Source organism: Coturnix japonica, chromosome 2 (assembly GCF_001577835.2).
Source record: "Coturnix japonica isolate 7356 chromosome 2, Coturnix japonica 2.1, whole genome shotgun sequence".
Taxonomy (NCBI): Eukaryota; Metazoa; Chordata; class Aves; order Galliformes; family Phasianidae; genus Coturnix; species Coturnix japonica.
In genome coordinates this window covers 37450262-37457214 of record NC_029517.1, presented here as the reverse complement: position 1 = coordinate 37457214, position 6953 = coordinate 37450262, and positions in this window count along the sequence as shown.

Here is a 6953-nt window from a genome sequence, read left to right as displayed (position 1 = left end):
GAGGGGTCATATCTAAGGAGGGCAGAGGTTGGTCCCAATCTGCAGATGGGAGGTTGATTGTTCCTTCCCCAGTCATATGAAGTTTGTGCAGATAAACATGGGAAAGCGCACTGGGGAGCAGAGGCCTTATATGAATACCTAAGTCAGAAAGCAATAGCCAGAAATTCGTATACCATGATCCGCCTGGTAAGGGAACAGTGAGAGTTTGGTTTAAGGGTGAATCCTCAGCAAAGTAAATCAACCCCATTTGGGGTAACTGTGAGGGGGAATTACCCTGGACAACAATGCAAATAGGTTTCAGAGGATTGCCAAGAAAAGGAGATTACCGATATCTTCTTGTGTTAACAGATAAGTTCTTGGGATGGCCGGTAGTGTACCTCTGTAGGAGCAACAAACCAAGGGAGGTAACCAAGACTCTTCTACGTGAGGTAATAGCACGCTTAGGATTCCCTGCTGCTGTGTCCTCAGATTGTGGGCCCTGCTTTATAGCTAAGGTTATGCAGCAGGTTTGCCATCTTCTTGGAATCTGGTGGTACCTGCACACACCCTACCGTCCACAGTGTAGCACTGTAGAGCTGTGCCGTGAAGATTATCACAGGGCTGGAACACCTTTCCTAGGAAGACAAGCTGAAGGAAATGGGCTAGATCAGAATGGGGAGAACTGCAGGTGATATCATTGTGGCCTTCCAGTATTAAGGAGATTATATAAAATGTGAGGAAATCTCCCTTTAGCTTGGGGGATAGTTAGTGTTGGGCAGGGGAGGGATGGTTTCAAAACTAAAGGAGGGGAGAATCTTAGAATTTAATATCTGGCGGAAGGTTTTTTACTGTTGACTTGGTGAGGTGCCTGGAACAGATTCGGAGAGGTTGTGGATGCGAGGTGTTTGCCTGAATGGTGTAGAAGGCCAGTTTGGATGGTGGCCTGGGCAGCCTGTCTAGTAACTCAATGGCGAGGTTGGTGGCCCGGCCCTGCGGGGATATGGACCTTGTGATCCTTAAGGTCCCTGGTCCAACCCAGGCCATTCTGTGATTGTGGTGCTAGAGAAAGTTGTGCTTGTTGAGCTCAGATTGTTTTCCTCAACAGTCGTGCCAAGATCCTCAAGTAGGCTGCCCTTTTCTTTTCAACCAGCTTCCCCCACTGGCACTTCTATCATAATAAGTCCCTATATCCTGTTATTATGGGCTATCTACTTGACTTATCTCTTCTTCAAAGAAGCAATGCGGAAAATGAAATGGGAATGAAGTGTTTGGACTTGCCTGTTTGTGCGCCAGAAGTAACATTGGCATGTGTAGAGATATGCTTGTGTGCCCTTTCTATAAATAGTTCAGAATCCTGGAGCTCTAGAAGCGCATTCAGGACCATTTGTTGCCCTTATATACTCGAAGTCCTTTGCTCTCTATTTTGAAGGCCTGGTGGTAAGGATAGTAATATCATGACGTGAGCAAAACACAAAAAAGATGACAATTTAGTTAATTCTAGGGAACATGTAGACTGTAGAAAAAAAGTATTATATGGGTAGTTGGCTGTGGCAGGAAGCTTGTTAAACAATGGATGTGTTGGTTATTTGCCTGCGGAAATACAGGAGAGTCCACTGCATGTTCAGGACAGTTTTCTGTACAGTTCCTTTCTTCATTTCACTCCGTTTGGATCGTTGGTAACTGAAGAGAATGGTTGCAAATTGACTGTCACCAAATGCAAATCTGTTATTTGTGTAAGTAGTCTGTGCTCGTGAGTATCGCTGTCTTATCTCATGACCTTTCCCTATTTTCTTTCCTCACGTCCTACATCTAGGGAAGAAAGTTTCTTGGATAAACCGCAATGAGCTGCAGATTAAATTTTACGTTCCTGAAAGGACTGATCTGGGGCAGAAGAGTTGGCATCAGAGATGTCAATTGTGTTGTGCCAGCCCGTCCTGCTTTTAGAGTCACTTCAAGTTGGATAGGCAAGATAAGCCAGCAGACTGGCAGAGAGATGCAGCATGCTGGCGGTGGAGCTTGCTCTGCCTGCAAGCTGGACAGGCTACAGGGTTTGTGCAGCAAGGGGAGCTGCTGCAGCTGGTTGTGCTGGTTGGATGGCAGAGAAGTCAGGGAAGGAGCCGCCGTTGCATTGTGGACTCTGCTACTTTGATTCTTTTTCTTGTGGGGCGGACCCCATCTTGCCAGATCTTTCAATGGGACAAAGGGGTCGTCATTGCCAGGAAGGATCGTTTCTGCTTTCCTGCCACTTGCAGATGTTTTGTTTTTCTCTTGCACGTTCCCTGGTGCTTTCTGGCCCTCAGGCCTTCTCTTGCAGCAGTTTTTGGGGATGGCGGGAATAGTGTAAATTTCTCCGCACATTCTCTTTTTGAGGCCTCTTTTCCTGTGGAGTCTGATCATACAATTCGTAAAATTAGTTTCAGGTTAGGAAAGGGCCTTTAAAAATCATTCAAGTCCCACCACCAACCCTGACCGTTACACTCCACACTCTCTAATCATCGCCTCCGCATTGGAATTCACAGTCACCATGTTACTACCACATCAAAACAGCTTTTTAGGCATGATCCAGGGATTGGTGACTCAACAGACCCTGGGGAGGCCTATTGACAGTGCATAAACCCCCCTTTGTATTTAAAAGCTGTTTTTCCTCCGCGCTGTTCAATTCAACCTCCCTTGGCTCATCTTGAGGGCCATTTTCCCCTGGGGTCCTGTACTGTTATCATTGCAGAATAGATCAGCCCCACTCTCACTGCTGTCACCTTCCAGGTATGTGAAGAGAGCAATAAGGGCTCCCCTCAGCCTCATCTTCCCCAGGCTAAACAGCCCCATTTCCTCTAGTCGCTCCACACAGGGCATATTCTCCAAGCCCTTTACAAGACTTGCTGCCCTTCTTTGGACCTGCTGCAGCACCTGAAGTGTCATTTCTGTACGGAGGTACCCAAAACTAAACTCAGTGCTCGAGGTGGGGCCTCACCAGTGCAGAGCACAGGGGCAGGATTCCTTCCCTAGTCCTGCTCACCACACCGTTCCTGATACAAGACAGGATCCCGTTGGTCTTCTTGACCCCCTGGGCACAGTGCTGGCTCATGTTCAGCCAACTGTCCATCACTACAGCAAGGTCCCTTTCCATCAGGCAGCTTTCCAGCCACACCTCCCCCAGCCATGACTGTTGCCTGGGTTGGTTGTGACCAAGATGCTGGACCTGACGCTTGGCCGTATTGAAATTCATGGAGTTTAGCCTGTCCCGTTGATCCAGCCTATCCACGTCCCTCTGTAATGCCTTTCTCCCTCCTAGCAGATGGACACTCCCTCCAAACTAGATGCCCTCTGCAGACTTACTGAGGGTGACTCCATCCCCTTGTTGGGATCATGAATAGGGATGTTAAATAGAAGGGGCTCCAGCACTGTGCCCAGGGGGACACTGCTCATGACTGGCCATGACATTTCTAGTCTCCAGTCTAGCAGGACGTTCCCTGTTAGCCAGGACTGTGGAAGGGTGATGGAGGGTGGCTTGGCAGCCACGTCCGCCCACTCCCTCAGCACTCTCGGGTGCAATCCAGCTGGCCCCGTGGACTTGTGAGTGTGCATCTTTTGCAGCAGGTCCAAACCACGTCCCCATGGGTTATGTGGGACCTGTTCTGTTCCCCATCCCTATCTACCAGCCCCTGCTGGTAGATAAAGGCCAAGCTGATTACAATCCGCGTGTGGCTCAGTGGTCACACTTGGATGGGTCACACACATAACCAGCAGGGGTCACACTTTGTCTCACCGGTTCAGACAGCCTGGGTGTGAGCCCTTTGTGTTTGGCCCAGTCTGTTCCCTTGGGTGCATCTCTGGTACACACCTGCTTGATGTTAGTGCTGAGCCTCCACATCCTCAGGCACAGCTCCTTGGTGCTCTCTGCACTCTTCACTGTAGTTGATATTCCTGCCCTTGGGCTCAAACTGGCCAAAGGCGGGGCCAAAAGGCAGCAGCAGGGACAGCTTCTGGTTTGCTGTTGGCTTCCAGACGGCAGCAACTGCTGAACTGCTGTGCCGGGTTGTGTTTGGTATTGGTGGGTTGGTTGCCGTGGCAACCACGTGCATCGTCCCACCCTTCTCTAACTGCCCCAACTGCTCCTGTCTTTTCTAGCCTAAGTAAGAGTTTTGGGTCAGGGTTTACAATGTAAAAAGAAACTGTAACAATAGGTTGGCCCTCCTTGAGGCAATGATGAGCTCTCTCTCTTGTTTGGATTTGTTGCTCTTTTGTTTTTTTGTAACTCACTCGTGGTTGAGGGCAATATCTCATGGCCCACCTCTGCCTGACAGGAGGCTTAGGATTTCTGCACTAGGGGTGTGTCTGGACCAATGGTGTTGCCCTGCAGAAATGACACTTTCCTCCATCTGGCAATCCTGTTGTGTTCTGGGACCACCCAACTCTAGGAATTCTTCCTGCCCCAATTCTTCTTCTCATCTTGACGTGAGATGCAGTGGCTCGGATAAGGTCAGGAAAACAGAAGAGTCATAGCAGGGCTGCTACTGACTGCACGTAGTGAAACACTCATTACCCGGAATGTTACTAGGAGTGCTGTTCTTCTCTTGCCTCTGGGCCCTTATGAGTACATAAGGTAGTGGTTGTAAGGTTGCAGCCAGAGGAGGTTTGTGGTCAGTTGCTGTGTGTCCACCTGGAGGCTGCAAATGAGTGGTGTTTCTCAGGGGTGTGTCTTGGGACCTGTGCTCTTTAACATCTTTATCAGTGATGTAGATGATGGGATTGAGTGCACCCTCAACAAGTTTGCTGCCAACACCAAGCTGAGTGGTGCAGTTAATGCAGTGGAAGGAGGGGATGCCATCCAGAGGGACCTTGATGAACTCAGAAGGTGGGCTCCTGTGAACCTAGTGAGGTTCAACAAAGCCAAGGGCAGGGTTTTGCACTTAGGTTGAGGTAATCTCAGGAATATGTAGACGAACTGGGAGAGGAAATCTGTGAGAGTAGCCCTGCTGAGAAGGAGTGAGGGGTCCTGGCAGATAAAAAACTGAACCTGAGCCAGCCATGTGCACTTGAAGCCTGGAAGGCCAACGATGCTCTGGGTTCCATCAAAGAGTGATGGCCAGCAGGGCAAGGGAGGTGATTGTCCCCCTCTGTTCTCTCCTTGTGAGGCCCGTGGGGAGGACTGCATGCATCTCTGGAGCCTTCTTTTCAAAGAGCTTCCCTCCATTGCATCTGTCATATCTGTCACTAATCCTGCTATTATGGACTATGTACTTGACCTTCTCTCTTACTTCTTCAAAAAAAGCAATGCAGAAAAGGAAATGGGACAAAACTCTCAAATTGTTAATAACGATGCAGAAATTTTTCTCGAACCAGAAAGTGTAGATGGAGCAACGCGGGTGTTGAGAGGTAGGCTTGTCTTACAGGAATGGGATTTGTACATTTAAATTTGAGCAGTGCCATTTTTAAAAGATGGACCCTGAAACTGACAAGTGGATCTTTGTTATTAAGTAAGTGTAGTGACAGCAGGGCAGCAGAAATAAACTACGCTCCATCTTTTGGGTTGGCATTCTTCTTGAAACATATAAGACATCAGTAGTACAACTTTGTGTCAGAGAAGTTTCCCTGGTATTCTGATGTCCACGCTGTTCTGTTGAGGAGTGAACGTGACGGAGGGGGTAGGGCAGAGATGGCTGCTTGGAAGGTGACCCTGCCCCACGTGAATTTCCTTTGAGCAAGGTGAAACTGAGTGCAAAAGAAAGTTCAGGCCTGGAGGATTGCAGTCTTCCTTCTCCCCTTGCAGAATATTCATGTTGCAGACACAGCTTTTGAATGTTAAACTTTTATTCAAAAAAAGAAGAAGATAATGACTTTTGGGAATTCATCCCCACAGAAAAAGAAACTGAGAAGTACAAACGAGTAGAAGGTGTTCAAATGACGTGTTATGTGAAGTTCAGAGATTTGTTTCCTGCTACAGCATATAGTGCCCTTTTAACAGCCAAATGTCAGAAGTTTAGCAGTTTTAAATCGTGGTAATAACACTGCGCTGTTCTTTGCCCCAGAGTCAGAGTGGATCTCCAATGCAGTGCTGTGGCCATGCAGTGAAGCTGATATTGTCAGTCGGCGTCACCTGTTATGTTGATGCTGAGCCTCCTCATCCTCAGGCACAGCTCCTTGATATCTTTGTGCAGCGTGCTGACAGATGGAGCTGTGCTGCCATCATGCTGAGCGGTGCCCTTCATTGCGATGGCTGGCACAGGCTGGGACACCGCTCTCTCTGCGCTCTTCACTCTCGTTGACTTTCCTGCCCTTGTGTTCGACCTGGCCAAAAGCGGGGCCAAAGGGCAGCAGCAGGGACAGCTTCTGGTCTGCTCTTGGCTTGCAGACGGGTGCAACTGCAAGAGTTCTGTGAAGTGTTGTGTTTGGTTTTGGTGGGCTGGTTGCCCACCAGCAAGATAAGGTAAAGTTGAGAAGAAGAAGGAACTGTATAAACCCAAGATGCCTTGGATATAATCATTAGAAAACTACTGATGTTATTAGATATTGCACTACCTACCTCTGTAGCTTGTCTACCTCACTTTTTAGATAACTGTGACAAAGTTTAAATTATATAAGGACTAACACTTTTATATATTAGGATTAGGATTGGCGCTTGCGTTGTAACGGGGCATGGTTTTGTTAAGCATGGGGAGGGGGAGATGTTGTATTAGGCGTGCACGAACACTCGGGATGTAACGTGATAGGCCCTCCAATGCTCAGATACACATATGTAGAAAGGGTTATGCATATGTAGAAGGGGTGTAGATGAAATGGGAAACATATATAAGGGACTTACACAGTCAAATAAATGCCATTTTACCGCTCACCACATTGGTGTAATGAACAGCATGTAATTTGGTTGGGGCCGTCAAAGCACCTTACCGAGGGATGTGACTTCTAAGGTTACCAGATTAAGGTAACAAACAACATGGATCAACTAAATTTGCTATTCAAATTTAAGGAAATAA